Source organism: Cygnus atratus, chromosome 3 (assembly GCF_013377495.2).
Source record: "Cygnus atratus isolate AKBS03 ecotype Queensland, Australia chromosome 3, CAtr_DNAZoo_HiC_assembly, whole genome shotgun sequence".
In the NCBI taxonomy this organism is placed as follows: Eukaryota; Metazoa; Chordata; class Aves; order Anseriformes; family Anatidae; genus Cygnus; species Cygnus atratus.
Genome location: NC_066364.1, coordinates 108,114,633 through 108,142,595, shown reverse-complemented (window position 1 = coordinate 108,142,595; position 27,963 = coordinate 108,114,633).

The window sequence follows — 27,963 nt, the reverse complement described above, 5'->3', positions numbered from 1 at the left end:
AGTGCAGCTTCACAGAGAAGTGGCATTCATGGTAGTTAAAATGAACAAGGTCCTGTCCAACCGAAACAAGCCAGGAAATAGGTTAAACACAATTTTCCATAGAAAATAAATTCATTGGGATACTGAAATATGAGAGTTTATAAGGACATGATGGCTCCAGCGACAATCAAGCCTGCCAATTCCCTCCATGGCCTGATATAGTCAAGCTTAAATGTCACAAAAGCAGCTTTAACTGGGGTCATATCTGCAGCAATTGTGTTTGTACCTTGCCTCTTATAATCCTCAGTCTCTACGCTGAAGCTTATTTCTCTTTTTTTCTTTTTTTTTTAATATGCCATTGACAAGTCAGCTAACACAATCCATGTGAGGGGGAGTATTTTAATACAATAAGGCCATTCTGATTGCTGTCACATCTTTTTAATAACTAGCTGCCCTGCTATTGCCACTCCAATTTCACAGCTCCTAGCTGCACTCTCCCTGGTTAATCACCACCATTTTTAGCTCGCTGATGTTAATTGGTAATTTATCATGGCTGTACCCATTTGATGGTTACTCATTTCATCTCACCACCAATGCTTCTACCTCACTGCGTCTCTGTGATCGACTGGTAAAACTAAAATCAATGAGAATTAAGTATGAAGTGGGTTTGAAATCAGAATCATTGCTGTAATTGATTCACTTTAATTATGGTGTCTCAGCCTCCCAAAGGCAGGGCTTTCATTTGCTGTTGCCACCTTGAAGGACGCACAGGGGTGTCCTGCCCCAGCTCTTCTGCAGCTACACCTGAGAGACCAACGCAGCACAGAGCTGCAGTCCCCAGGTCCCACAGCTCAGGAACAGGTGAGCAACTGCCTTGCAGCAAACCCATCCATGTCTGTCACCAGCAGAGGCTGTAAAATGATTCCTGGAGAAGAAGAAGAGGGTAGGGGGTTGTGCTGCTCTCTTTGACTCTTCCCAGGAAAACCCAACCTGTCCACACCACAGTGCAGGTCAATTAGTGACCATAAAGAACGTGCTCAGTCCCAGGAAACACCCATCTGTGGTCAGCATCCAGGCTCTACTACACCTGGAAGCAAAAAGAGAAGTGACACGGCAGCATGGTTGTAGCTGCAACTGCTTGATCATGCAAGCAGAGTGAGGCTTTCTGGGGACAGCTAATATCTTTTATTAGCTTGAGCGGCATTGTTGGGGAAAAGACCCCGCATCTGCCACTGATGAATACGTGTTACACACTTGAAGGTGGCCTTGCAGGCCTGCACACTTGTTTGACCCCAGCAAACTTAGAGCAGAAAGCAGCAGGCTCTGGCCCTGCTGCACCTGGAGCATTAGCAGAGGCTGGTGCTGCCCCTGTGTGCAGTGATGTGGGACCTGGAGGGTCCTTGTTTGATCATACCACTGCATGTGAGTTTTGCACTATGTCAAACATGCAACTGGGAAATGCATACAAAATTTCAGTGTGATTTGCAACAGGAATTTCCCTCGGCTCAATCAGCTCCCAGGAAAGTCAGAGCAAAGCCAGTGGCTTAGAGCAAGAGATGAATTACAGACCGTGCCTACAATAGGAGTAAAACAGATTCTTCTGGCTCTGATGGGTGGGCAAGCCTCTCCTGCACTAACGCTTCCAATTTTAAAACAGCACACCCAATTTGCTGCAGCTGTGTACATTGCAGTCAGGGTTTGCAGCTCAGCAAAAGCACACGGAGCAGCCAGGCTGCCCAAACAGGTTCCCTAACTCCTAGGTGCCCTGTGAGGCAAGCACTTACCAGGAATAAAATTACAGGCTGGATGCTGAGAGTGAATCGGAGCTCAATTGCACTTCTGGGGTTTCAGGAGAGCAGCTGTTTCTTTGTCTGGCCCTGAAGGATTTTATGCTGTTAGGTTTTGCTTGGCCTGCAACAGCCAAAATTAGTAATTACTGTTACAATTTTATATGTGTGTTATTATTAAAAATAATAATAATATCGAGATCTAAGTGATAACATTAACTTGTTACTGGTAGGATATTTTCTAGGCCAACAGGAAAGGAACTGGGAATTGTATTTACCATTGTAATATCCAGGATTAAAACATAATGGAGAATGGATGTAGCAATAAAGGCTGTCTGAGTTTCCAGCTCAGAGATGCAATTCAGTTAAATTACAATTTCAGGCCCTTGCCCTTCCTTGGGATCATCCACTGGGAGAACTTAAAAATCAGCATCTCCATCCCCGTATGCAGAAAAATAGCTCCAACAGATGGTGAGCATGCAGAAAAGAGAGAAAATGTCAGGGAGCAAGGGGAGGAGAGGCAGCAAGACCCAAGACGAGATGAGCTGAGAGGTGATTCTACCTCTGCACTGGCTAGTTGCAGGCATGCCTTGTTATTGCAGCAGATTTATCTCCTGCTAGCAAAGGCGTGCAGCTTCGCTCTGCCCAAAAAGCTGGGCTTTCTCGTGGACAAGTGGAGCTGGGGGCTTGGAGGAGCTTCCCCCATCCTATAGTCCTGAGCAGCCATGAGCTGGTGGGCTCCACAGTGGGAACCTCATAAGGAAGATGGGCAGATCCTGCTTCAGGGATCCACAGCGGGGCCCATTACACTATTTTCCCGTTATTTTCCACAGTCTTTGCAAGCTTAAGAAAAGGAGAAAATCACACATGGTTTTCTCTCAGCAGGTAATGCTTTTCACTCAATAGCATTTTCAAGAGAGCGAGAGAGACCAAGCAAGGACCTCAGCCAGTGAATCAGAAAATGAATATCTTCACCTCTGTATATCTTAAATTTTCATCTCAGTGTTTTGCTGTTAGCATTTTTCCATGTTGACAGCTATATTGCTGGAACACTTCTAGCAGATACCTGAGCACTTTGGAAAAACCCTCCTGGCCACATAGCTCTTAAAAAATGTCCAGCTTTTCTAACTAGTGGAGAGGTTCATTAAAGCGAACAGAGAATTCCTTTAAAGAGCAGAGAAGGAAATAATAATAATGGGGAAAAAGCCTTGGAATGTGCCAAGGTCAAGCCATAACAGCCTGACCAAATTTGACCCTGGGTAAGATATGGAAATATCGTGTATTATAAAAATAAAAGAGTTCAAATACCTGGGGCAAATCACTCTTGCTACACCTCTCCTGTAATTCTCGTTAAGAATGGAAAAAATGTGTAACCCTGAGTTACCTGATACTTAATTTCAAAGTGTGCTGATATCCAGGGGAATCTCTAGCTGCCTTCTTAAATGGCCTGATATATTACTCTTGGTGAAAGAGTAATGAGGATACAGAGGTAGCTACTCATCCATGCTCAGGGTAGGTTATGCCTGGAGCTCAGAGGCTTTCAGAGCAGGAATTGTTCAAATGCTTCTGGAGCCACTGGGAACATGTACTCTACAGAAAGTCAATTAAACTCGGTTCCTAAATCCTTTGCTCCCCCTGGAGCAACCCTAAACTTCAGTAATATTGAACTTTAAACTCATTCTCTCCAAGCAAGGTTGCTTCAGTCCATCAGGCATCTTGGTCCCATGCAAGTGGCAGAGTCCTTACAATGTCCAGCATAACGCGGTCTTGCATGTGCTCACCTGCCTCAATATGACTTGCTCCTTAGCACATATAAAATGAACCCTGGCAGAGGAAAAATTACTGAGGTAGATTTCAGATGTGTTGCCCATGCAGCAAATACCTGCCTGTCCCTATGGTACATAAGAAAGTGCTGTGAGTTTGAGCTCACCCAGACTTACTGACATTTGCGTGGTCTCCTTCCTGCCGTCCTCCCATACCACTGCACATGCTGAGGCTGATGGCTGTGCTGGACAGGCCAAGAGCAAACGCCTCGTCCTTTGGTAGTAATGTTGGGCTTGTAATACCAGGTCAAGGCATTGCAGGAGAAATGCTTCTCTGCCTTCTCCTAAAACTTCACAGGTAGGCTGGTTCTCCATGCATCCAGAGGACTGGTGGCTTGTGCCTCACTTCACAAATGCTATTTGCTAGCACGTTACTGGTTTAACTGAGTTTGAACGAGCTAGAGCTCTAGATCCTTCACGTGAGCCATGTTGTGAAGAGAAGAGTGCTGACAAGGAGCTAACCTTGTGGAAAAGGAGAGAGGCAGAGCTGGAGGCTGGCTCAGATGTTTCCACAGAGTAAGTTACATCCTCTGGTCAAAGTGTTGTCAGGGGTCACTGCTGTGGTTATGGGGCTTGCTAAGAGGACTGGGGGGTGAAAGCAGAAAGTGGGACTCCAGCAGAAGGACAGGGATGCTCTCCACAGGGCTCTAGGGCTGCTTGATGCTTTACCACAGCGCAAGAGGCTGGAGAGAGGGGAATATGCACGCTGGGCAGGGTGTCAGCACCAAACCACATCATTTCTCCTTGAGCACCTAAGGTAAGGGACTGCCACTGGAGGGAGCACAAAGAGCAGCATGACTTCTTTGGGTCCATCCCAACCTTCAAGCCTGTGTGCCCTACTTCTGGCACAATACTGTGGCATTGAGCCCCATCCATAGGCCTTAGGCAGGATCCCTGGCTCATGTGTAGCATCCCCACCTAATTTCTCCCCTCCTGGGCTGGAGCAGGCAGTGGTGACACAGGAGTCTCAAGGTGCAGCAAGTCCCACGTGAGATGCAGCGATCTATATCAGGCTGTGCACCAGTACCACGAGCCACTGCTATCGATTTGCATCACTGAGTGTGGCTGTGGCTGTCCAGAGCCTCACTGGAGCTGAATATGATCCCTTTGGTTAGGAGAAGCAGTGCTGGACCCTCGGCAGCAGCCGGAGGAGCCAAATGACCTATGGTTGCCCAGTAAACATTTCTGCACATCACAGCCTATTTGCACACATTGGGCATGACTGTTTCCAATGAGCTGCCATCTGGAATAAGAACAGGCAACTTCAAGCATGTATTTGAGCATTCAGACAAGTTCAGAAAGCAGACAGGAACATGAAAGTTAACATTCAGATATTTCCCGAGCTCATATACCTAGAAGCCAAATGTTCCAGCTAAACAGATTGCGTCCTATTAAAACAGTGCAGCAACAATAAGATGTCATCTGGCTCATCATTACACAACACTGTGTCCATTGGCTATGCACACTTTCCTTGTATTCTTAATAAAAGCATTTATGCCTTGCTACCTTCCTTGCCCACCCCAGGCACACTTCAAGGGAAGAGGGATTAATTTCACAGGAGGACACAGAAGGACAAACTGATTTATACAAATTACAACAAAACCTACTTTCCTTTTTTTTTTTTTAACATAAAGAGCTGGTATTTTGCTGTGCTTAAGGATTAGAACTACAGTGTAGTTGAAAAAAAAAAAAGTAAAGCATGTTCATATGACATGTTCATATGACATTTATAAGCCATGCTTATTCACTGAATTCTTCACTCTTGTGATAGGTCACACTGGAGATCAGTCAAATTGTGATGAATGATGTAAACTAGCATCTGTAGTCAGGGGAAAGACGCACATTGCATAGCAACCAAAACGAGTTCTTGAAAAGCTGAACAGAAAATTACCACAGGAGCCCCCAGGTACCCGAGCTGTAAGATCAAATATCGGTTGAATAGCTGTTAAAGCTTCTGTGTGGCCTGTGTTCAGCACTGAGCATCTGAAATTTCAGACTGCAACACTATCCTGTCAGCTGCTCCTTAACCCTGAAGGGGCAATGCTTTCAAGAGTTTGTTTTTATATGTTCCTACTGTCCTACTGAGCATCAGCTTCTGACTGCAAACCTTCAGGACAGCAAAGTCCACTGGGTGTCCCATCAGTGCAGGCTCTCTGGTATAGAAGGTAAAGTGTCACTGAGTGCAGTTAGTGCTGGATATGCAAATCATGATGAGTTAGGCTGGGTTTTGCTTAAATAGAGGGAAGATGGTGACGGCATGAAAGTACTAGAACAGGACTGCCTTGGGGCACTTCTGTGTTCATATAGCACCAAGAATGGTGTGGTCCTCATCCATCTTTGGGTAACCTGAATAAATATCTATTAATAATCTATCAGTTTTTTGAAAACAGATACATGAGCTAAAGCCAAATCTATTAACCTGATTTTCAGGTAGAGTGAAGCCATCTAAAGCTGCTGCAGCAATGGAAAGGGCTTCATAATTACTGGAAAGTACATTTATAGTTGCTTCAGGGAAATGTTCTCCAACCTTTCTACCTTGGGTTAATTGATGGACATTTAACTTAAGATATTGAACACCTTCACAAAGACAATAGATTCTCCTTCCTGATATATTCACAGTTGCTGACATGCAGCTTTCTCAGTCTGTGGACCCTTGGACATTTTTCAGTGCATGCACATTTAAGCTTCCTGGAATGGGATTTCTCTTCTTTGGACAGCTGTTGGAGTTGTCTGCTGCTTGCAGGCAGCAAACCACTGCTGTGGCGCAAAAGGAGAAGCAGTCTTGTTCAGAGAGAAAGGCTGAAGAACACAAGTTTGCACAGAGCAGGAATGTGGTCTTAGTGTATTCATCCAAATTTTTAATGCACTTGTCATCATGGTATTTAAGCATGACACAATGGGTTTAAAACAAGAGCAGGGGCCTAGGGCAGTCGTTTCAACCTAATTAGGTTTTAAAGGCTGAGATGGGATGGGGGAGAGAGGGATATGCACAGAAATTTAGCAATGGCATTAAAAAATCAAGGGGTCACTTTTAAGTCATTCAGAGACAGATGTTGCCTTTCCTTTGCCAAAGCCAGAAGGTTTGCTTGCAGCACTGAGTGCCAAGTTGTCCCCTCTCAAGTGTCTGAATCAGGAGAGCAGGTTGGCCCTGACTGAGCAGTGCCAGGAAGGGACAGACGTGAACTGGGATGTGTTCTTGTGGCAACACAATTTCTGCTCCTTCTCTGTGGCTGGGGCAGGGAGAGGGCATGGGGCACTCACCTTTCCCACAGCACTTGGCCAGCCAAATGCATCCCTGTCACTCATTTCCTCTGCACTAGCCTCAAGAATTTGCTATTGTGTAAAGCAAACCCTCAGCCCCAATCCTAAGATGCTAACAGAAACATTAGCCTTTTCTTCCTCCATTCAGTTAAAAAAGCCTCTCAACATTTGTATGCCCCGAAGGTTGCATGCACTATACCCAGTCACCTCACACTCCTTTTCTCGATAACTGGAGCAGAAAAAGCTCTCTTTCTTTGTGAAGTATCATCTCCAGCCACTGGCTGAGTTCTATTGTCCTTTTCTGGATTCTCTCCAGCTTTCCAGCAGCCTTCAAAGGAGCACAGATCTGATCCAGGCACAGAAGCTGCTCAGCACTGGGCTCCCTGGCGTGGCTCACACGCTGCCACAGCCAGGGGCTGCAATGTCCCTCCTGGCCACAGCATCCTGGTAAAGCCCTCTCACCTCTCCCTGTCCTGTGTCCCCCACCAGCAGGGGGACCATGCATTTCTGTGTGATAACACCACTGGGATTTTGGCCAGACTTTTTTTTTTTCCTTCAGAAAATGCCTGTGAGTCAAAGCTGAGCAGAATAGGAGCAGAAAGAGAAAACTGAACAGAGCATTTCTATGTGAACGTTTAAACAAGAAGCAGCTCCCCTTCCCCCAATTCCTCCACCATTCTCCTTCTATGTAAATAAATTTGCGTGTGATCCTTTGATGATCCAAGTTTGATATGAATATAGCAGTACATTATATTCTGTATTAGAACTAGCATACTCCACAATCCATACTCCATTACACTGTTTAGGCAGTATAACCACAACAAGACTGTCACAGATCCTTGCTTTCAGGACAGTTGAAAGAATTTAGGTGGGAGGGGGAATTCATCTTCCAGAAGCAATGTCGAAGCATTGTCTTTTCCTTCCACTAGGTATTTCCATTAAGTATTGAAGCATTAGCATTTTCTGCATGGTAGAAATCCATTGTCTGACCAGCCCTAACTAAAATGCATCTTTGAATGGGATACATTTACTGTGTAAGTTTAATAAATGGGCAATCATCTTTATTATGTTCACTGTTATATACACATACCTGTGTCTAATTATATGTAGTTCCTGGTAGTCTCCTGTTCATCTGAAAGCATTATCAGCATTGATACTGACACTAACCAGCACTGAGTTACACCTGTCGTGTGGGCAGGTCGTAACCCTCCTGGCATGGTCTCTGTGCTTTGTCCTCAACCCTCTGCCACTCAGCACAGCCTGCAGGCACCCCACCCTCTTGAATTTCAGGATGCAGGTCATTTGGGTCTGCTGGGCAGTGGCCAAGTGGCTTCCAGAAGCTTCCAGAAACTTCCAATGGCTTCTGGAAACTTCCAGCAGCTGCTGGAGGTTGGAGTGGAGGCTGGCTGCAAAAGGCCAAGGGATGTGGGAACCAAGCTTTTCCTGGTAAATGAGCTTCATCTAGAGAGAAGAAAGTGCAATGTTGAGAGACGAGGAAAATATTACAGATCAGAAAACCCGCCTGAATAACAAAAAAAAATAATGTGTGTTTTGTTTGCCAAGTCATGGGCACCTCCATCTTTCTTCACCAACATGGCTGAGTGCAAAGCCTTTGAGTTCTGCAGTGTCCTGCAATGCCATAGTGGTTGATGACACTTCAAGAAATGTTTTACTCTCGCTTCATTCTTTTTTTTTCCCAGAAATTAACCTGCCAAGCTCCGAGGAATATAGTAGCATTTAATGTGGTGAGGGTCAGGAGGTGGAGCATTCTTGGGAAGAACACTTACACGAGGCTTAAATTTCAGCTCTTCCTTGGCAGCCTCCCTAAAAGTCAGCACAGTGTTTCATCCTCAGTCCTTCTCCTCTGCTTGGCCATCCCACAGTCCAACATCTCAGCCTGGCTTTTTGGCCTCCCTTGGTCAGGAGGAAGGGATGCAGAGCACCCACAAAAGGCCAACACCCTGGGCTAGCAGGAGAAAATACCAGTTCCCCATAGCTGCCTGGCAGCATGAGGCATGCCATGCCTTCTCCGTCCCACAGTCCCTCCTGCCCCTCTCCCCCACCCAGCTCACCCACAGAACCCCCAGATCCTGTTGGCACCGCAGCAAAGGCCAAAGCTGTGGTTGCTGCGTTCAGCTGCACTGCCTGGGAGAAGTGATTTAACTCCCAGATTTTTTGGTTTTTTTGCGCTCCTCCTGGGCAGCATTTGGGATTGTAATCAAAAGTAGAGCTAACACTGGAGGGGAAAAAATCAACCAGCAGCATTTCAATGTTATGGGTTTTTTTCCATTTTATTGTTCACATCAGAGTCTTGCTCTGAACCTCCATATCTGTTCTGCTGTGAATACTAATCAGGTTTAATATGAAGCATCAGTCATCACAGAGCTCTGCTACAGAAAATAACTGTCTACAGCCACAATTCTTCAACCTTAATGAAGTCTTGCCCAGAAAAGCTCTTCACCTTCTGCCCAGACATGAGCAGGGAGGTGGAAATGAGCTTTAGATTGCAAGCCCCAGTAACCTGGGCTGTTTTACATTTATTCCTGGATCAGTCAGGTCCATGGATGCAGCTAACTGGCTCTCAGTAATGCCTGCTGATTTGGAAAGACTGGAGAGAAGTCCCTGGATACCAACACAGATGTTGCTTCTTCCCCTGAATGTACCTTCCTTGAAAATTATTACAATTGTGCCAAGGGTGCATAGCTGGGGGCAGAAGCTACTGTGTTCTTGGTGCTATGTAGACAAGGCAGGGAGATGGGCCTTGCCTCAAAGGGACTGGGCTCATTTTAGGAATTTCTGTAGCAGGATGTTGCTCAAGTTTAACATGTTCAGAGGGGCTGTAGCTCTCCTGAGATAACAAAATGCTCAAGGGTTTTTGGAGGGCACTCATTATATTCTGGGGCTGAAGGACCCAGGCAAGAAATCCTTAAGTACAGACCTGGTGGTTTTCTTCTCCTCCACTGCTTGTGCTCACATGGACTGGTGCACCACAGCAATGGGCAGCTAAGCTCCTCCACAATGCTCTCTCACTTCTTTTCCACAGAAAAACAGGGGGGAAAAATTACAATGAGAAAAGGCTCCCGAGTTGAGATAAGGACAGGGAAAACACTCACCAATTACCGTCATGGGCAAAACAGTCTCAGCGTAAGGGAGATTAATGTAATTTATTACCAACTGCTAACAGACTAGAGCAGTGAGAACTAAAAGCACACTAAAAACATCTTCCCCCGCATCCACCCTCTTCTACCTCCTCCCCTGAGTGGCTCAGGGGAACTGGGAATGGGGTCTTGTCCCTGACGCTTCGTCTCCGCCGCTCCTTCACGGTCCCTCTCTGCCCCTGCTCCACGTGGGGTCCCTCCCACAGGATGCCGTCCTTCCCGAACTGAGCCTGCGGGGGCTGCCCACAGGCAGCAGCTCTTCAAGACCTGCTCCCACACAGCTCCGCACCACGGGGTCCATCCCCCAGGAGCAAACTGCTCCAGCACGGGTCCCCCACGGGTGGCAGCTCCCCCCAGACCCCCTGCTCCTGCGTGGGCTCCTCTCCACAGGCTGCAGCTCCGGCCCGGGGCCTGCTCCTGCAGGGGCTCTCCATGGGCCGCAGCCTCCTCCAGGCCACATCCACCTGCTCCTCCAGGGGCTCCTCCATGGGCTGCAGCATGGAGATCTGCTCCACTTTCAACCAGAAAGCAGGGGCTGCTTCCAGAGTTGATGCTGGGGAGGGGGCCCTGCAATCTGTGCAGTGGGCACCTCTCTTCCACCAAAGGAAAGAAGCTGATGGGCCTTTATCCCAATGAAATAGTGTTTGCAGCCTTCTTTACCACAGCTAGTAATTGTGCAGGAAGGCTGTGATGGGGGAAAAATCTCTCAGGGACTTTTCTGCAGGCCTTCTTCTCATGTTGAAGTTCCAGGTCTGAACTGCTCTCACAGGGAAGAATTTTTTTCTCGTTTCCAGTTGTGACTTCCCTTGTTGCAATTTATTGACTTTGCCTCCTCTTCTTCCAATTCGTATTTCTGAGATATCCCCCTTAAGGCAGCTGATGACAGCAATAAGATTTCTCTTCCCCAGACAAAAGCAACCCATGATGTGTTCCAGCCCTTTGATCACCTTACTGGTCCCTTGCTGGATGACTCTTGTCCTGGGGAACCCCAGGCTATTCACAGTTCTCCAGGTGCAGCCTCAGTAGTATCAAATAGAGTGGAAAAATAAGTTTGCTCGGCCTTTTAGCTAATGCAGCCCAATATGTGGGCACACATACCACATATGGTACACCACAAGGGCACGCTGCTGGCTTGTACTGTTGGCTGGTGTTATTACACACACACGCACAGAGTACACAGCTCTGCAAGAGAAGAGCTAGACCAGCAGATGATGTTAAGCGCAGGTTTCCCTCTCCTTCACCAGAACAGTCCCAGAACCTTTCCTGCGCATACTGCATTCATGAAACGGTACTGACAAGAAGTTGTGGGACAGAGCAGTGAAATGGGATGGCTTGTTGGAGCTCCTTTTTCTGCTTTGATTGGAAACACTTGTTCTTGGTCTTTCTAGACAGAGAGCAGATGGGGAGCCCAGCAGGGCAAATTTCCAGCTTCCTAATGCAGTGTTGTATTCTCATCTATGGTGACAAGGCTTTGCAGACAGGAGAAGCATGTCTGCTGCAAACACCCAGCCATGGCTGCTAATTAGCACCTCATAGATCTGTAAGGAAGATAATTTTTCTTACATGAGGAGACTGGGTTAATGTGATCGCTCACAAAGAAAAAGGGAACATTAAATAATTGAGATGAGAAACGGTTGCAGCGTGGTCACGTCTGAAGTCGGCAGACCAGAGAAGTGTGGGAGCCATGTGGGGTGAGGTTCTGCATGCAGTTTGAAATGCAGAAGAGGAGGAAGAGGGCATAGGCAGCCCTGTTTTCTCTCTAAGCTAAAGAAATTATCGCTTCAGATAGTACCATGGCCTAAATTAAAGAGATGACTCACCCCTCTTAGTAGTTTCAAAGTATCATTGGGGATTTGTTTTTTTAATCAGATTATCAGTTTTGTGTAGTAGGGAGTTTGGGTGAGCAGTGAGACGAATGTTGCTAAGAAATTCATGTACTAGTTGTAATGAACTCAATGCAGAGAGAAGACATAAAATAACCAGCCATGAATACTGCACAGCAAACAGCACTGCATGCTTTCAGGCACACTCACACCTCCAATGGGCACATTTTGTAAAGTTCAGTCAGATGGAAAGACTAAATGTTTTTTGTTCTCCTCTCCAAGTAACAATGACAAGATGAATTATGATTCCTGAGGGCAGCAGATGAAAAATCATCTTGATCTTTTTCTATCTTCGCTTCAGAAACCACCTGTGGTAGGTGGAAATTCCAGTTTCCACCAACATATAAGGAGCCTTAATGTGCCATTTGCCCTGAGACAATGCAGCCTCTCTTCCTGTCAAAACAAACTGGGCATAATTTCCTAGCCTTCACCCTTAACCACATGGCCACAGGGCAAAACAGAGCCTCTAGGAAAAAAAAAAAAAAAAAAAAAAAAAAGATATTGCTGTTTGGATAATGGTGGATCACTAAGGTTAATTATAATGTCCCTGTGCAATGGTTTGGAAGGCATCAGAACATGACACTGAGTTGTTTAGATAGCGGTGCTTGCGTAGTGCAACACCGTGTAATTGCTCAAACAAGACACAGGAGCAGGCTGTTATACAAGGAGCTGCCTTTATTAAGCGATTGCTTCCATTAGCAGCATTTTCTCTTCTGCCAAAATATCACCTCTTTTAAACAGCTAGTTTCTCTTGGCCCTCTTCGTCAAGTTGGTATGAATTTTGTTGCTTTCCACAAGAGCCCTTCCCTTATCTAATGAGTCTTTGCAGATAGCATGGTTTGTGCCTTATCTTAGTGCCTGCTTGTGAAGGTTTTTTTTACGTGCTCTGAAGCTAAGATTTTGAAGTCATAATCGTAAAGAAAATGGAGAGGTTCGATGGGGTCAGAAACCACTTCTGTCAATCTTCTCTTACCAAATGTTTCTCAAAGTCACATCTGTTCTCTGCTCTCCAATGTTGTTTTATTTGAAACGGGGGTCAGTTTAAAAAAAAAAAAAAAGAGAGAGAGAAGGGAAAGAAAAGACTTTCAATTTTTAATCAAAAATCGTGAAAAAGAATGTTGTTTTGAAATTACTTTCAAAAATATATAATTTATTACTAGTGCAAGGAAAACTGGTGGAATTTCAGGAGCAGGTGAAAGCAACTGCAGAGTGATACAACAGGGAAGGAAAAATCCTATCTTTATATATAAAGTGATGGGTTGTGAGCTGGCTGTTACCACTTGAGAGGGAGAGACCTGGTGGATGCGATACAAACAAGTCATGAAAGTGCCAGCTCTGTTTACAGTAGCTGAAAGAGCAAATCAAGAATTTGTAATTAAACGGAAGGGAACAGAGACAAACTAAAGGGTATTGCTGTGCTTCTCAAAACAATCCATGGACTGCCATCAGGCTGCATACAGCATTCAGTTCTGATCCCCTATCTCTACTAAAGGAAAGAGCAGAATGGGAGAAGGCTCAATGAAGGATGACAAATGATCAGAGATCTGTAACAGCTTCCCTATGAGCAATGATAAATCACTTAGGCTGGGACTCTTCAGCTTAGAAAAGCAAAGCCTTGGGAGGTCATGTGATAGTACTCTACCAAATCTCAAGGGGTCTGAAAGAAATAAATAGTGTCCGAATGTAGAAGAACCAGGGGTCATAAAATGATGCTGCTTGAGATCAAATCCAGAATAAATTAAGTGAGGCAATTCATCATGCTTCAGATGTAAACTTGCGGAACTCCTTTCCAAGAGACACTATGGGTGCAGGACAGCATCTGCTAGATCTATTAAAAAAATAAACTACAGTTTCAGGACACTCCTAGGCTGAAAATAGTTGTCCAGAAAAGTATGAGCAGGGAAGGTATTGTGCATGTTTGTCCTCTTCGTTTTTTTTAATAGGTGAGAAAGGTCTGTGCTGTATGTAGAAAACTCAGCTGTCGTGGCATGGCATTGCTGTGTTTTTTATTGCAGTAATATGTGAAGGTCATAGTCTTTCTGAATAAAAAAAAACACATGGCCAGAAAGAAGAAAAAAATACTGTGTCTCATTGAGTTATTATCAATATTAGAACTTTTGCATGCTTGCAATGAAACTGGTGTCCACTGAAATAAGACAGAGGTAGATCAGGAAAGAAAATCATTGAGCCTTGGTCATGCCAAGATCAATGGCTGGATCAGGACACGTCCCCTAACTATAAATTTGGCATTTCCTTCAGTGATAAACTGCAGCAACCAGAGGCACGAACTGAGATGGCTGAGAGCCACCCCGTTGCTTGCAATGGGGCTATGTTCACCAGGCAAGGATGTGGAGGACAAGCTGCCCTGGGGGGAGCAGGGGTCTCACTGCCTTCAATGGGACAGACACCGTAAGAAGCACGGAGCCTGACAGAGAGATGTGTCTGAGGCTCTGTGCCCTGAGCTGTGCCATTCAGGGGGTGAGGTGCAGGATGTGCTCCCCAGCTTGCCCTCTGCACAGGCTGCCCTGTGACTCTCAGCAGGTCAAATTGGAAGACGCAGCTTGTTTTTTGGCTGAGAGACATTTTCTACGTCTGCAGGCCAGGTAATTGCCTCGTGTTCTTCTTGCTGTCAGCTGAAATGATCTCCCAGTTCTCCAGGTGTTTGTCCTGTTCACCATGGGCAAAGCCAGGATGGAGACTGGGGAGGGAACACTGTCCTGGGCTGTTCTCTGTGAGGGGAACAGGAATGGGCTGTGCCCTTTGCACTGATAGCCTGAAACCAGCCGTGTTAGGGTAGAGCTGTGTGGGATGGGATGTCCCAGGGCTGAATTAAAAATCCTCAGGGAAAGCACAGCTATCCAGTTCTTACCTACAACCCAAACCTGACCTTACATAAGTGCACTCAGAGAGGAAAAACACTCACCTGTTTTGTCCAGCAGACTTGTCATTGAGATATTTTGGATATTGGCTGTCACAGTCTGGAAAGAAAAAAAAAAAAAACACGTCTGTCATCAGGTAGGGTTGACTTTGCAGTTCTGGCAAGTTTTACTTGCAGCCAGCTTCAGGCTACATTCCAGGTCTCTTTCCACCCAAGAGCAAAGTAATGCTAGATGCTGAATTGGATGACATGAGATCTGAGGTTGCGAGCAGGCTGATTTTAAGTGTGGGTGTACCTGGACCTGGGGGCACTGTGTCTGCTTAGCACAGCCAGCCGAGCTGGAACATGCTGGCTGTCAGGAGCCTTACTCCCCAGAAACTGAGACTGCTCCGTGTTGCTTGCGCTTGGCATTGCCACAAGCACAGGTAGGAGACAGCTGCCCGGAGGAAATCCTGGTCCTTTGGCCTGGGGTCAACAGGGCAGTGTCCCTCTGGGTGTCAGCTGGGACCTCTGGCTGCTACCCAGCCACGGACTGTCACCTGGATTGCTTGTGCTGGAAAAGCACATGAAGTCTGGGGTGTTTGGGGCAAGGCTGTGGTTTCAGCATGCTGATTGCTCTACCAGCACTAGTAACGTGCTCCTGCTAGGCACAGCCACCCCGTCCCCCTCTCATCTTTCCACAGGAATGGAGGGACCACTGGTCTGTGCAGAATGTGTTTTTTTTTTTTTGATTTGTATTATTGTGATGCCCGGTGCTGGGCCAATGAGGCAGAAAAGCTCCTGACGTATTTGAGGGAACGTGTCAAACAAGCATTTCTCTATCTGGGAGTGAAACCAGTGTGGAAGCTTATCAGCCCCCGAATTCAAAGCGGGGCTATCGGCACTTCGAGCTGCTCCCAGCATGGGGAACAGCTCTGAGCTCCACACTCGCAGAATGTGCCTCTGCCTCTCTCGATAAGCCGTGACAGGCGACGTCCTGTCCCTAGCCGCTGCATGCTGCATGCCGCTCATCCCAGCTTCCTGAGGAAACGCAGCGTGGTGACAGCCGTGTGGCAGCTGCCAGACTTGTGCCTTTCCCAGAAATGTGGGGTCCATTCACCCCACAACCATGAGCAGGTTGCTTTGTAGGATAGAGGGCAGCTAGGACTGGCTGACTCTCCCCACTGAACAAAGATAAGAGTAGATGGGAACTGGCAGCCTTGTTTTTATAGCCAGCCTGCCCTCCAAGAAAGGCAAGCCAGGGAAAAACATATTTCCGTTCATTCAGGCAGCAGTGAATGTGATGGAGGAAATGCAGTCTATTCATGGCTTTTGTCAGCTGGGAAAGAGGTTGAATTCATGCAACAAATTATTCAGAAGAAATTGTTTGCCAGAGTCTCATTATGAGCTCGATGGAACAGAGGAGTTGAAACATCAGATGCAATTAACTTCATGTTATAAAACCCTTTTGGGATGTAAAGCCTAGATCCTGCCAGTCCTAACGTACCATAAGGGTCTGGTTGCTGATGATTTTAATAGGAACCTATGTCTATCCAGCCTGCATATGTCTGCATGTAGCAAAATCCATGAAAATCCTATGAGATCTCATCCAGGATGTGTCTGAGGAACAAAGCAACGCCCCAGACCAACGCAAGCAGAATTCAAATGTGAGTTTTGAGTAGGACTGAGCATCCCTCAAAGCAGTGAAATATCAAGATTATAGACACTAGCACCAAAAAGGATTTTCCAAATGCGTTGTTGCAGTTAGTAGGATTTTGCTGAGGACAGAGCTACACCAACACCAATCTTCTTTCCTAACCTGATCCTTAGTTACAAGGTCTTTGCTCAGCGCATTTAATAAATCTCTTCAGGACAAGACACTGAGGATATGACTTCTGCTCAGCACAGAGTGGGATCTGTGGCTGGAGCAGCAGTCCACAATCCGTGGAGTGAGGAAACTGCAACTGGTTCATAAACACGGGAAAGTAACAAATCACATTCAGCTGACACTAAAAATCTCCTGCAGTTAGCATTTCACCAGATTGCTCACAGCAACTCAGAAAATGTTGATCTTGCCTGTTTTCAAAGCACTGCATTGGGCTTTTTATGCAAATTTATATTCTTGTCAACTTATATTTTTTAAGTTGTGTTCCAGCTAAAATTCATTTGCTGACGTGCAATGTATTTTTAACTTTTAGGGACCTCAGTTAAAAACAAAAATGGTATTGGAAATTGTTTCTTTAACTGCTAAGTAAATGAAAAAACAATTGGTTGCACAGCTTTGAATGGAAGCAACAGGACAAAAAAGGGAGAATGAGTCCTGCAGCTGAGTGGAAAGCATTTGGAATTTAATGTTTATTGTAAGTGCTCAGAGGCAAATACTGTCTATTCCTAAGGAAAATATATGCCAGGCATTTCCAGTATTTATGGGCGACATTTATTCAGAAATAAGATTTTAGTGCTTTTAAGGTAGATGCTGATCTTAAAATAATTCAGTTTAATTATTCAAACTCAAGACAATGTTTGCATTAGCATCTACCTAAGCAGACACTCAAATCTCGCACAAGTGAAACGATAACATCTTCCACTTCCTCCTCCTTAGAAAAGAAAAAAGCAATAAAGGAGAAAAACACAAAAGAACCTGCTGAGATAGGGGCTTTAAGAATAATTTTTCTAGACTTACTTTCTTTTTTTCTGAAACACCAACAGTTATAGTGACCCTTAGAATAAACCACAGTGGTGACTCAGCTGCACAAACAGCTGTAAACAGCAGGGATCAGATTTATTTCACATCTCTGCACATTGCTCTGTGGGACAAATCCTCTGTAAAACATCACTTAGAACTACTGTTAATAAACACCCATCATTTTGTGCTTTCCGTAGAGGGCTCGTTCAAGAAATAGCTGAGACCACAGCTGTGATGTGACTGCACCCAGCAGCCTTAGGAAAATGAAGGTTCCCAAAGGGATTGCTTTGTTTTACAAGCGTTACAAGTGCCCAACAAGGAAACTCATGTGGAAATAGGATGTGGTGGAGAGAGCTAAAATAAGGAGGAGGTCAGGGTGGCCAGGACCAACCAGTGCATCCCCAAGCTCTGATCGGATTTAGGAATAAAATCAATTGTCAGGAAGGGTCTGGTTCATGCAGCTTTGGAAATGCAAACCAGGTTTTGGAGCAAAGAATGCTGTGAACGTGGCAGCAAAAAGACTCTGCAATTGTCAAGCCTGGATTACTTGTGCTGCTAGATTACTAAAAGAGAGGAATTTTAAGAGTTTCCCTGCACTGGATGGGTTGAAGGTGGAACAGGGGTTAGTGGTCACATTTCTTGGGGACCAAAGAAGAAGCCCCTGTGGTCGTGCACGGAGGCTGCTGTGTGAGTGCTGTGTTTGGGCAGCTATTGAAAGGAAAGCAGAAAGGGAAGCACTAAAAGCCACATTAAAAGGCTGAAATAGTTCTGCAGCAGGGTCAAGTGGAAGGGAAAAGAAAAAAAAAAAGGCTCCATGATTGTTGGAGAAGTAAAGAGCAGCAAATATCATTAGGCTGGTTTTCTTGATCTCACTCACTCACTGAGCTGCCCCTTTTCTCTGTGGAAAGTCACTATGATGCTTTTAAACAGAGGTAGGAAGGCAAGGGCATGTGGAAATTGGGTGACTTTCATTGAGAAGCCCTGTGATGGCAGCTGTTTCCTGGGCTGCCTGCTCTCCTGATGGCTTTGCTACATCTTAATTGGGTACAAAACTACCAGGGTCAAGCAAATGAGCGAACCAAGGGAACAGATACACCCGTTCCTACATGAGTGCCTGTTGTCAGGCACCCATTAAAGTCAACAGGACATTGGCTTTGTCATCTGCAGAAGTCTTGACTAGCAGTGGTAATTGCATCTGGGGATTTGTTTAATTAACTAAGCAGATTAGTGGCAGAGGTCTGCAGCAGAAAGCTGTTGCTTGACCTTGACAAATGAGAGGTGCAGTAAGGACTTTTGTACAGGTAAGACAGGGTCTGAAGAGTTAGTGGGCTTCTCGAGAACATCGCTGGTGCCCCTGCAGGACTGAGGTCCAACATTTGGCTCTTCAACATTTGTAATTCTCTGAAGAAAGCCAGGTGGCCATACTGATGTATAAACCTGCCTATCCATTTTTTACACTGGTGCAGTTAAAAGTTGTAGGGGAATATGTTGTAGGGGAATATGTTGTAGGGGAAATAACCAAAGGAGAAAGGATCCAGAGGGATTCTGGCCTGGAATAAATTCTGGCTTAATAAAATATATAACAAGAAGCAACATTAAAGGAAAAGTGATTGCCACTGTAAAACTGAGTACTCAGGATTTAGCAGGTAACAGATTTCATGTTGCCTGTGCAAACTTTATTCCACTGTCTTCCCCCAGATAAGAGTTTTTGATTGCAATGTCGTGTACTCTTTTTTCTACAATGCTAAAGTCTCTCTCATGGAAGAAATTTGATTTTTTTTAATTGCATAATGTTAAACTGTAATCTATCGTTAATGTGAATTCCTGCCAAGCAGCCTGGATGACAAATGCTGAGAACTCAAAAGCAGCTGTGTAATGTCTGTGACACTCAGACTGCAAAGGTCTCTGTGCTGTTCAATTTTCTTTGGATGCAGCAGTAAAGGGTAAGCAGGATTTGCAATATATGGCACACAGTATACCCAGTATTATGACGACAGACAGGGCTAGTTATAGACCAGGGCTTACTGAGATGATGATTTTCAAGAAAGAAGTCTGCAAAGGACAAAAACATGGCACTGCATCTTGATATTTCATCAGTCTCTGCATTATACTAGAATAATAAGAATGAGTGAACAAATGATGAAGAATTTGTGAACAAATGATGCAGAAATGATGCAGGGTGCAAAGAGGACAGAGCCAGGCTCTGTGCAGCGGTGCCCAGTGCCAGGACAAGAGGCAGTGGGCACAAACTGGAACACGAGAGGTTCCCCCTGACCATCAGGAAGCTCTTCTTGAACATGAGTGTGACTGGTACTAGTGAAACTGGGGAAATTTCACACAATCCATGGACCAGACTCACCCATGGGCAAGAGGAGCGGGCCCAAGTGAATTTTGCTTTGCTGAAGCAGCAGATTTCAGCTGTTGGACCAGATGATCTTGGAGGTCTTTTCCAACCTTAATGATTCAGTTCCCCACCCGCTGAGGGACTGCTGTTCATCACAGGATTTGCTGGTTGGAAGCCAGGTAGTTTCTGCATGCCTGTTGGATACATTATGTTATCCAGGATGTGCATGCACGTGTGTATGACACATACTAAATTGCAGACATGCACAATTGCAATATAATTATTCTATAATATTTATATTACCTGTACATTTATGTGTATCTTGTTAGTTAGCAATGAGAATTAGTAGAATCTGAAAAGTGACTGCTTTTCCAGAAAAAAGAAAAAAAAGGAAAAAAAAAAAGATGAGTAAAGAAGAAGTAGAAGCTATTTGGAGATTACTAGACCTGTAGTCAATGGGTGGCATTAGGGGTCCCGAATTCACAAATGGCTCTGAGGGCTGAGTGGAAGCGCTTGGATATGGAGCAATGCCTCTGACATGAAAGAATAAGAACACGTGATAATCTCACTGCAAAAGCGAAGAATCCTGCCTTGGGTCTGTGGAGAAAGCAGCTGGGAAAACCAGAGGCAGGAAAGGCGATGGGGCTGTCCGTCCCCACTGCGTGCCTTCCACCGCGACATTTCAGCACGGATCGCATCCTCGCGCTGCTGCAAGAGTAGGCCAGGCCCAGGGAGGGCAAATCCTTCAGGCCTTGCTTCAGACTGGAGCTGTTTGATGTTCAATTGGAAGAAAAAAGAAAAAAAAAAGAAAGAAAAATTAGTTAAAAAGAAGACCAAATGACCCCACCCACCCTTGTGCCATGTGAGACTGTGCCACGGAATATTTTTAGGATTTTAAAATTTCATGTTTTGCGCATTATGCTTTTGTGTGGAGAAGAGAGGGAGATAGAAGAGATTGCTTTCTTAGGCTTGCATTCCCCTGTGCTCTAGCAAGTCCCTTCCCACCCCTTAAATCGCAGAATCACAGAATAATGGTGGTTGCCTCCAAAAATCTCGAGTCCAACTCCCTGCTCTGAGCAGGCCTGATTATATGGGATTGCTCAGGGCCATATTCAGCTGAGTTTTGCAGGTCAGAGGTCCTACAGCCACTCTGATCCCTGCTTCAGTGTGCATTGTGAAAAATCCATTTCCCTATAAAATGGAGAGTCTCAGAAATACTGGCTTTGGACCACATTTAAATATTCAAATGGCCAGAGCGTTCTTTTGTTCTGCCTCCTGGTCTGGAGCCAGAAAGGAGCATTCATTTTACAGTCTTAAGCCTTTCCACTCCATTTCATCAAAAAAAAAATGAGAAGGAGAAGGAGAAGGAGGAGAAGGAGAAGGAGAAGGAGAAGGAGAAGGAGAAGGAGAAGGAGATAGATACGCATATATATACATATGTAGACTTATCTGCAAGAATAGCTGTCCCTTTCTAAGTGGTTTTCACAGAGCATCTACTGCACATTCCCAGCACTTGGGTTTCTGGGTACAGATGCCTGCTTTACCGATGGAAGAGCTGGCTTAACCACAGGTTTTGCCATGGGTCTGAGACTACCTTTTGGAAGTTTCTTTCGAGGGCGTTCTTCTGCTGCTCAGCTCTGCCTCCCGGTGGTCTGTTGCTCTGAGTTGGAAGAACAAAATGATACCTGCGCTCCTCTATATGGGTAATAACCACGTCAATGGCTATCGGACCCAGAGGCCTTGAACAGAGGGAGTTCAAGTTGAGTTCAAGTTCAACTTGAACACCATTCTCATCCCAGGCTGAAAACCTCTGCTTGGACTATGTGTCCTGTGGCATTTTTGGCTCCCTTTGTGCATGAGGGCACACAGGACATTTCTTGGAAGGAACACCACGCAGTGGTGAGGAGGCAGGTCCTTGCAAAACAAGAGTTCCCTGAGATGCTGCTCAGCCATTCCCAACCTCAAATTACCCCTCAAATTTGGGCTGAGGGGTAAAATCTATAGCTGGAAATATATTTTATTTTTTTTTGAAAAGGGATTTTTTTAGGGGGCTGGACATGGCTGTATGGCATATATGCATGTGACTGTATGGCATAGCAAAATCCACACTGGTACCAAATGAGAGCAAATGCAAGTGATATTTTCCTGCACAAGGTATAAGTGGGTGTTGTGAAGACTGGGAGGGCTCTGGGTACAAGTGTAGTGTAAATATGATGCATATCTTTTGCTCACGTGAACTTGTCCTACCAGTGATAAAAAGGAACACATCGCTTGCTGTTTTCATCTGCATTGTTGGCCTTTGTAGCTATCATTTTTTTCTAGTACGTGAAAAATTAGCAATCTATTCAGATGGAGTTGGTCTTGAACTGCTTTCAGCATTTGTTAGACACAAGCCCCTGGAGAGAAAGAGCTCACAGCTGTCAAATTCAGCTGCTAATGCAGCTGGTAACCAAGGAGGCTGCAGGTCACCTCCTGGAAACATTTGGGTGGCAAGAAACAAACAGAAGTCCCACCTGTCTTCAGAAATAAGGTAGTGCAGCAGCTATCCTACATTATCCATGTAATTTACACACTCCAAACATTATCTGGGGGATAGTTTTGAGCAGGTGTAGACTCATCTTGGACTCCTTGAATGCTGGCTAGAATGGCCCTGCGGAGGCCAATCTCCCCAGTGCCTCAGAGGTGGTGGAGAGAGAGCAGAGTTGTGGCAAAACTCACAGTGAAACTGCAGAAGGAGAAGAAAAAGCTAATTTTAAACAAGACGGATTGCAGTTGCTCACCCATTCTTGGACACTTGCAAGCACCTAGACACACCTGCCCAAACAATCTGGCCAGGGTTCCTTGTGGTGACAGGGGGGAGTAGGACAGCTCCCGAGTTCAGCCTCCTGATGCTGCAGGGCTGTTACTTGTACAACTCAACCCAACCCTGAGCCTTTTTCAGGAAGAGAGAGAAATCACACCACTGGTTCTCCAGCACCAGCATGCACCCAGCTCTCCTCCCGATGCCTGCCAGCTGCCAGTTCCCTGGCGTTATCTGCAGTCTTCCGTGGATTTCACAGCTGCTCACAGCCTCTTGACTTGCTGTGTATCCACCACCCGCCTCCTGCTTCCTGCTCTGCTCTTTCTTCTGGTGCTCCCACATCTGGGCTCTCTTACCCACCACTGTCATGTTTCCTTTGCAAATCTCTGCAGAGCTGGAAGGCTTTACTTGCTGTCACTGAAAAAGGCAGCTCTCCTCTTCAATAAAGAGTCAGAGACACAAAAATTAGCACATCGGCCCAGCTGACCTGGGGGAACACATACAAAACAGTGACTCTATATAGGGTCAGCAGCCAGCTCCCCTCTGCTCTGTCTAGGACTTGATGTGTCCCATGCCCAGAGGAAAACCTCTGTGAGCAGATCAGAGGAAACACACCTCTGCATTGAGCATGAGAACAACTTGTTGCTTCATGGGGCTACGTGCTTTTAGCTTGAGTGTCATGGAAATCCAAGCCCTGGGCTTGTAGTGGAGGGAGGAATTAAGGTTGGCAGGGTGGGGAAGCAGTCCATGCTTCTCTTGTTTTTCTCTGTGCTCACTGCAAGGGGATGTTGTCTGCTGTAGTAACAGCACTGCAAGGAAGCAGAAAAGTGAGATGTAGAGCTCAATTCAGCCCCAGCATCACTCCAAAGGATGCTGCAGCTGCTCTGCAATGATAATGCACTCAGAGCAGGGTTACTGCAGCCTTTCTGCTTTCTCTTGTGGAAGAAAACTCATGGCTGTGTTGAGTTGTATCACTCCGCTGATGAAATGTTTTGTTAACGGAAAGCTATTTTGTTGTGCTCAAAGTTTTGATGATCCCATAACAAAAATCCCCTTACCTAGTGTCAAGATCTTTTTATAAGGTGTATAGTGCCTGAAAATGTTATTTTCTGAGTCAGCCAGGTGCCTTATTCCCTTGCTTGAGTGTTTTCTTGCCTCGATACTACTACTTTCTTTTTCTATAATTCTGCTTCAGCTTCTTCCAGCTCTAGTGGTTGCACTTGATCTGCTCTGGCTGCGCTGGTTGCATGGGCCTGGGAGGTCGGTCCAAACAAAGAAGCAGCTTGCAGGAACCCAGCTGGTATCACAGTGCATTTTGCAATGCCTTTAATACTGTGGCACGATCGAGGTGCCTGTTTTGGGGACAGGAAGCCAGTGCTGGACACTTAGCTGCTGGCTCACGCTACCTGGAGGGTTGCACAGCCACTCTGCCCATCCCTGCCTCTTCTTCCCTGCACGGGGCTGATTAGAGACAGGCTCTCATCCTTAATCTTCTTCCAGGTTAGTTCTTTTGGTTTGGCTGGCCTCCGTTTTTGCTGTCCTCCCTCTCCAGTCTGCCTCTCCCTTTCTTTAAAGACAAGTAAAATCAGGCTGTTATGGAGGGAAGCTGTGCCCAGAAGGCAAAATGCTTCAATAGCAGGGAAAAAAAAGGAGAAAAAAATACTGTTCTCTTTAGCCTGGCAGTAACCAGGAAGAGCTGTAAGTCTCCTGGGAGGTCTTGTTACTGAAGATCAAAGAGGCTCAGAGGAGGCTTGCCTGCTTTGGAAAAAATCTCAGGAAGCTCTTAGCTCCATCCACAAGCCGTTTCCCATCCAGTAACTCAGCCAATAAAACATCTTGTGAGCCTCCTTTAAAGCTGTGAACTGAAAAGAGCAGAGTATGAAGTGGGATTTTTATGGCCCCGTGTATATTTCCAAAATATGCTTGTACTCTTTATGGAGGCTCAGCATGAAATTTTAACGCAGAGAGCGAATGATATAAAAGACAAGGTGGGGACACTCCTGGCCTGGATGGAAACTGTTGAATTCACTCTACGCTCTGCTTCTCAGACGAGAGAGCTGGTGCTGAGCAGTCTGCAGCTCTGGGACCAGGGTTCTTGCAGGGCAGAGGAAGAGGCATCCACCGAAGCAATCCGTGAAGCTGCAAGACGTTCGTAGCTGTTACTCACAGGTGAGCTATAGAAACCTGAGCAGAGAGCCATAAACCACAACCAGCTCATAACATTTATCAGGAGATGGAGCTAATAGGCCTGGCCACTACTGTGAAGCAAGCCAAGCCAGGACTTCCCGGGCACGCAGGTGCTTTATTTCTTTTTCAGCATAATTCTGCAATAAACGCTCTCTCCCCTAGGCATTAGTGGCTGATGACAGAACAGAAGTGTAATTGCATAGTTAAGATGTAGCTCTTGCCGCAGCTAATGGTTGCTTTCCTCCAGAAATGATCCAGGCAAGAATATTTACGCTCGGTCCTTCTCGAGTCTTCTGAAAATCAGGGAAGACTAAAACATTTTCTGTGCAGAAAATATAATAATGTATTCGTGATTTATATTCAGAGCATCGGTGCTTTATTCTGAACGAGGCAGCAAATAGCAGGCAGACCGAGTATCCATCAGCCCGCTCATGTGCTCAGCAGAATGTGCTTCTGACTGTGTTTGTAATGCGTGGCAGTCGCTACATCTCCGCAGTCAAAATATTTGGCTTTGTTTATAGATGTTTAAAACATCTCTGAAACTTGTCTTCCCAAGTGGCTGGGTTTCTTCTGAGAACAGATAAACAAATGCTTCTCAAGGTGTTCTCAGATCTCCACGCGTTTCAGGTTGTCTCAATCCATCAGGTTGCTGAAAGTGACTTTGTGGCAGCAGCAGACCCTTGGGGTGAGTTTTCAGAGAAATACTGCCGGTGTGCTGCCCCTCTCCGCCAGGCAGCTGGGCCCATAAATCGAGAACGTCTCAGCTGCAGGGAGGTGCGGGACTGAGACTGGAGATCATCTTCAAAGCTTAAATCACCCAGCCCATGCTCTGGTGAGTGCAGGACCGTCTGACCAACTGCGTAGGCACATCGCAGGTGTGCCCGTGCCACACTGGGGGCACTGAATCTGAAATGGGGTGAGGGTCCATCTCTATCACATCATCTGGGAAGGCAATGGTGGGGATAAGGAGCACTTGGGAAGTGGGAATGTTCCCAGTAAGAGCAAATCCCTTCTTGCCACACCAGAGGAACATGTCCCAAAAGGACCAGGGCACTGGGGTGCCCGTGGCCAGCAGCTGCTGCTTTGGAGGAAGCACCAACAGCCTCTCCTGTGGGCACTTTGAGACTAACAGCCTGCCTCTGCACTGCTCGTTTCCCATTCCCTGAGACCATACAGAAGGTGCAGCTTGGTTACGAGTTGTCATTGCAGTTAGGGTGAGACGATCAGCACGTGTCCTGGTCTGGATAAGCTGTGAAGTTGGTACGGCCTTCTACACTACAAAGCAGAGTTGTTGGGTACACCGGGCTGGTTTAACATTCAGCCTGGTGGGTGCTGCCTTGTGGTAGGACTTCTGAAAAAGCAATATGGCTTTTATTCTGAAGTATGTAAGCTTTTCTTTTTCATAGCATTAATTTATGACTAATGCCTTTTCCTCAACCTGTGAGAGTGGCACAGGGCAGCAGCTCCAGGAGCTGACTCTTGACAGACTGGAGATGCAGCTCGGCATGGAGCAGTGAAGGGCAGGAGTCAGTGCAAGCCTGACCTTGGCTTGGAGGGCTCCTGGAGGCACCTGAGCCACAATCACAAGGCAGACAGGAGGCAACGGTGCTGCCGTGGGGAAGGTAAGCCTCATACTGGGCTGTTTCACGGGCAGTCATCCTGCTTGCATGGTGCAGTCGGCTGGTCTCTGCGGGGGGCTGCAGAGCTGTGTCTGAGCGGGGGATGTAGGCCTGCTGGAGACAGTCCAGGGAAAGCACAAGGAGGTTTCCAGGGCTGAGGCCAGGAAAAGGCTGGAAAGCCAAAAGAAGCAGGGGTTGACTTTGCTCTCCAGTTTTATTTAACCTATCTTGGAGCTGCCTGCTCTGTCACCAGCACAGCTGGGCTTACAGTCTGCCCTGAAGGCTGCACACTAGTGATAAGCATTAAATATTTTAACATATCATACTAATGAAAACGACGACTGTGTGCCCTAAAGATAATAGTGGTCGAGCTGTCACTCACAACATTTTAGGTATGAACAGATGCATTTTCCCCTGCAGCAGTTTTCCTCCGTGAGAACAGCAACGTTATTAAAGTTTGCACAGAGAGCGCTTTAGCAGCTCATTAAACACAGCTGCATATTTTGTACAGCATCAGAGTCATTCACTTAGTAATTAACTAAATGTATATTAAGACTTTTTAACTAATGTTGCTTTTCTTATACAAGTGGTTCCCATTCATCTCATTTGACAGTGGCTCTCGCGGGTGGCGTGGCAGGGAGGATGCGCTGCCACCCAGGCTGGGGGCCACTGCACAGCCCTGCCAGGCTTTGCTTCGAAGCGTCAGGTCCTCCTCCAAAGCAACTGTCCACCTCCACACTGGACTTTCCAGCCTTCCCCTTCCTGGCTCAGTCCCACTGCTTCCAAACTCCCTTCCCTCAAGGGTTGTTTTGGGGTTGTTTGAATCTCAGGTGGTCCCTTCGCTCAGCAAAGGCCAAAATCTGCAGCAGATTCAGGGAGCGGCAGAGTTTGCATCCTTGCCCTTGATATTAAAAAAAAAAAAAAAAAGGATTCAGCATTATCTGCAGAGCTGTCACCATGCATCAAACTCACAGTTTCAGTGCTGCTGTTCACAAATGGTGTTAGGGTTTTGTTTCTCCTAGAAAGCAACATGACATAGGGCATCCACTGAAAAAATGAAGTACTTTATTACACCGCAATGTCCAACATTCCTAAAGATATTTGGTACGATGCTTTCACTGTTCCTTCCAGGTCATGATTTTCCCTCTGTTTTTCTGGGTTTTCACCAGCATTAAAAACACTTTGCCAGTCCTGTATGGGAGGCCTATAAATTAAAATCTCCTCGTGTGCCTGTTATAGATCAACACCTGCCCCTCTCACAATGTCTGGAGCAGGTTTTTACTAGCAGCTTGGAGAACTCATTTTTCAACTACTTAATTTCTCCTGGCTGGTCTGATGATTAAACCTGTCTTAAAAATGCATTCTGTGCAGGATAAATTTAAACAGAGAAACGGCTTAACTTCTCAGCAGCCTTTTTTTATTATTATTGTTTGATGTCATTAACTTCTGGTGATATAGCAGAAGGTACACTGGTTATTAATTGGGTTTGAAGCTTCTCATATATTTAGGCAACCCTTTGAGTCTTTCAGATTTTGTTCTAAGTCTCCAGCGTAAGCATATTTTTGTGTTCATAATTTTC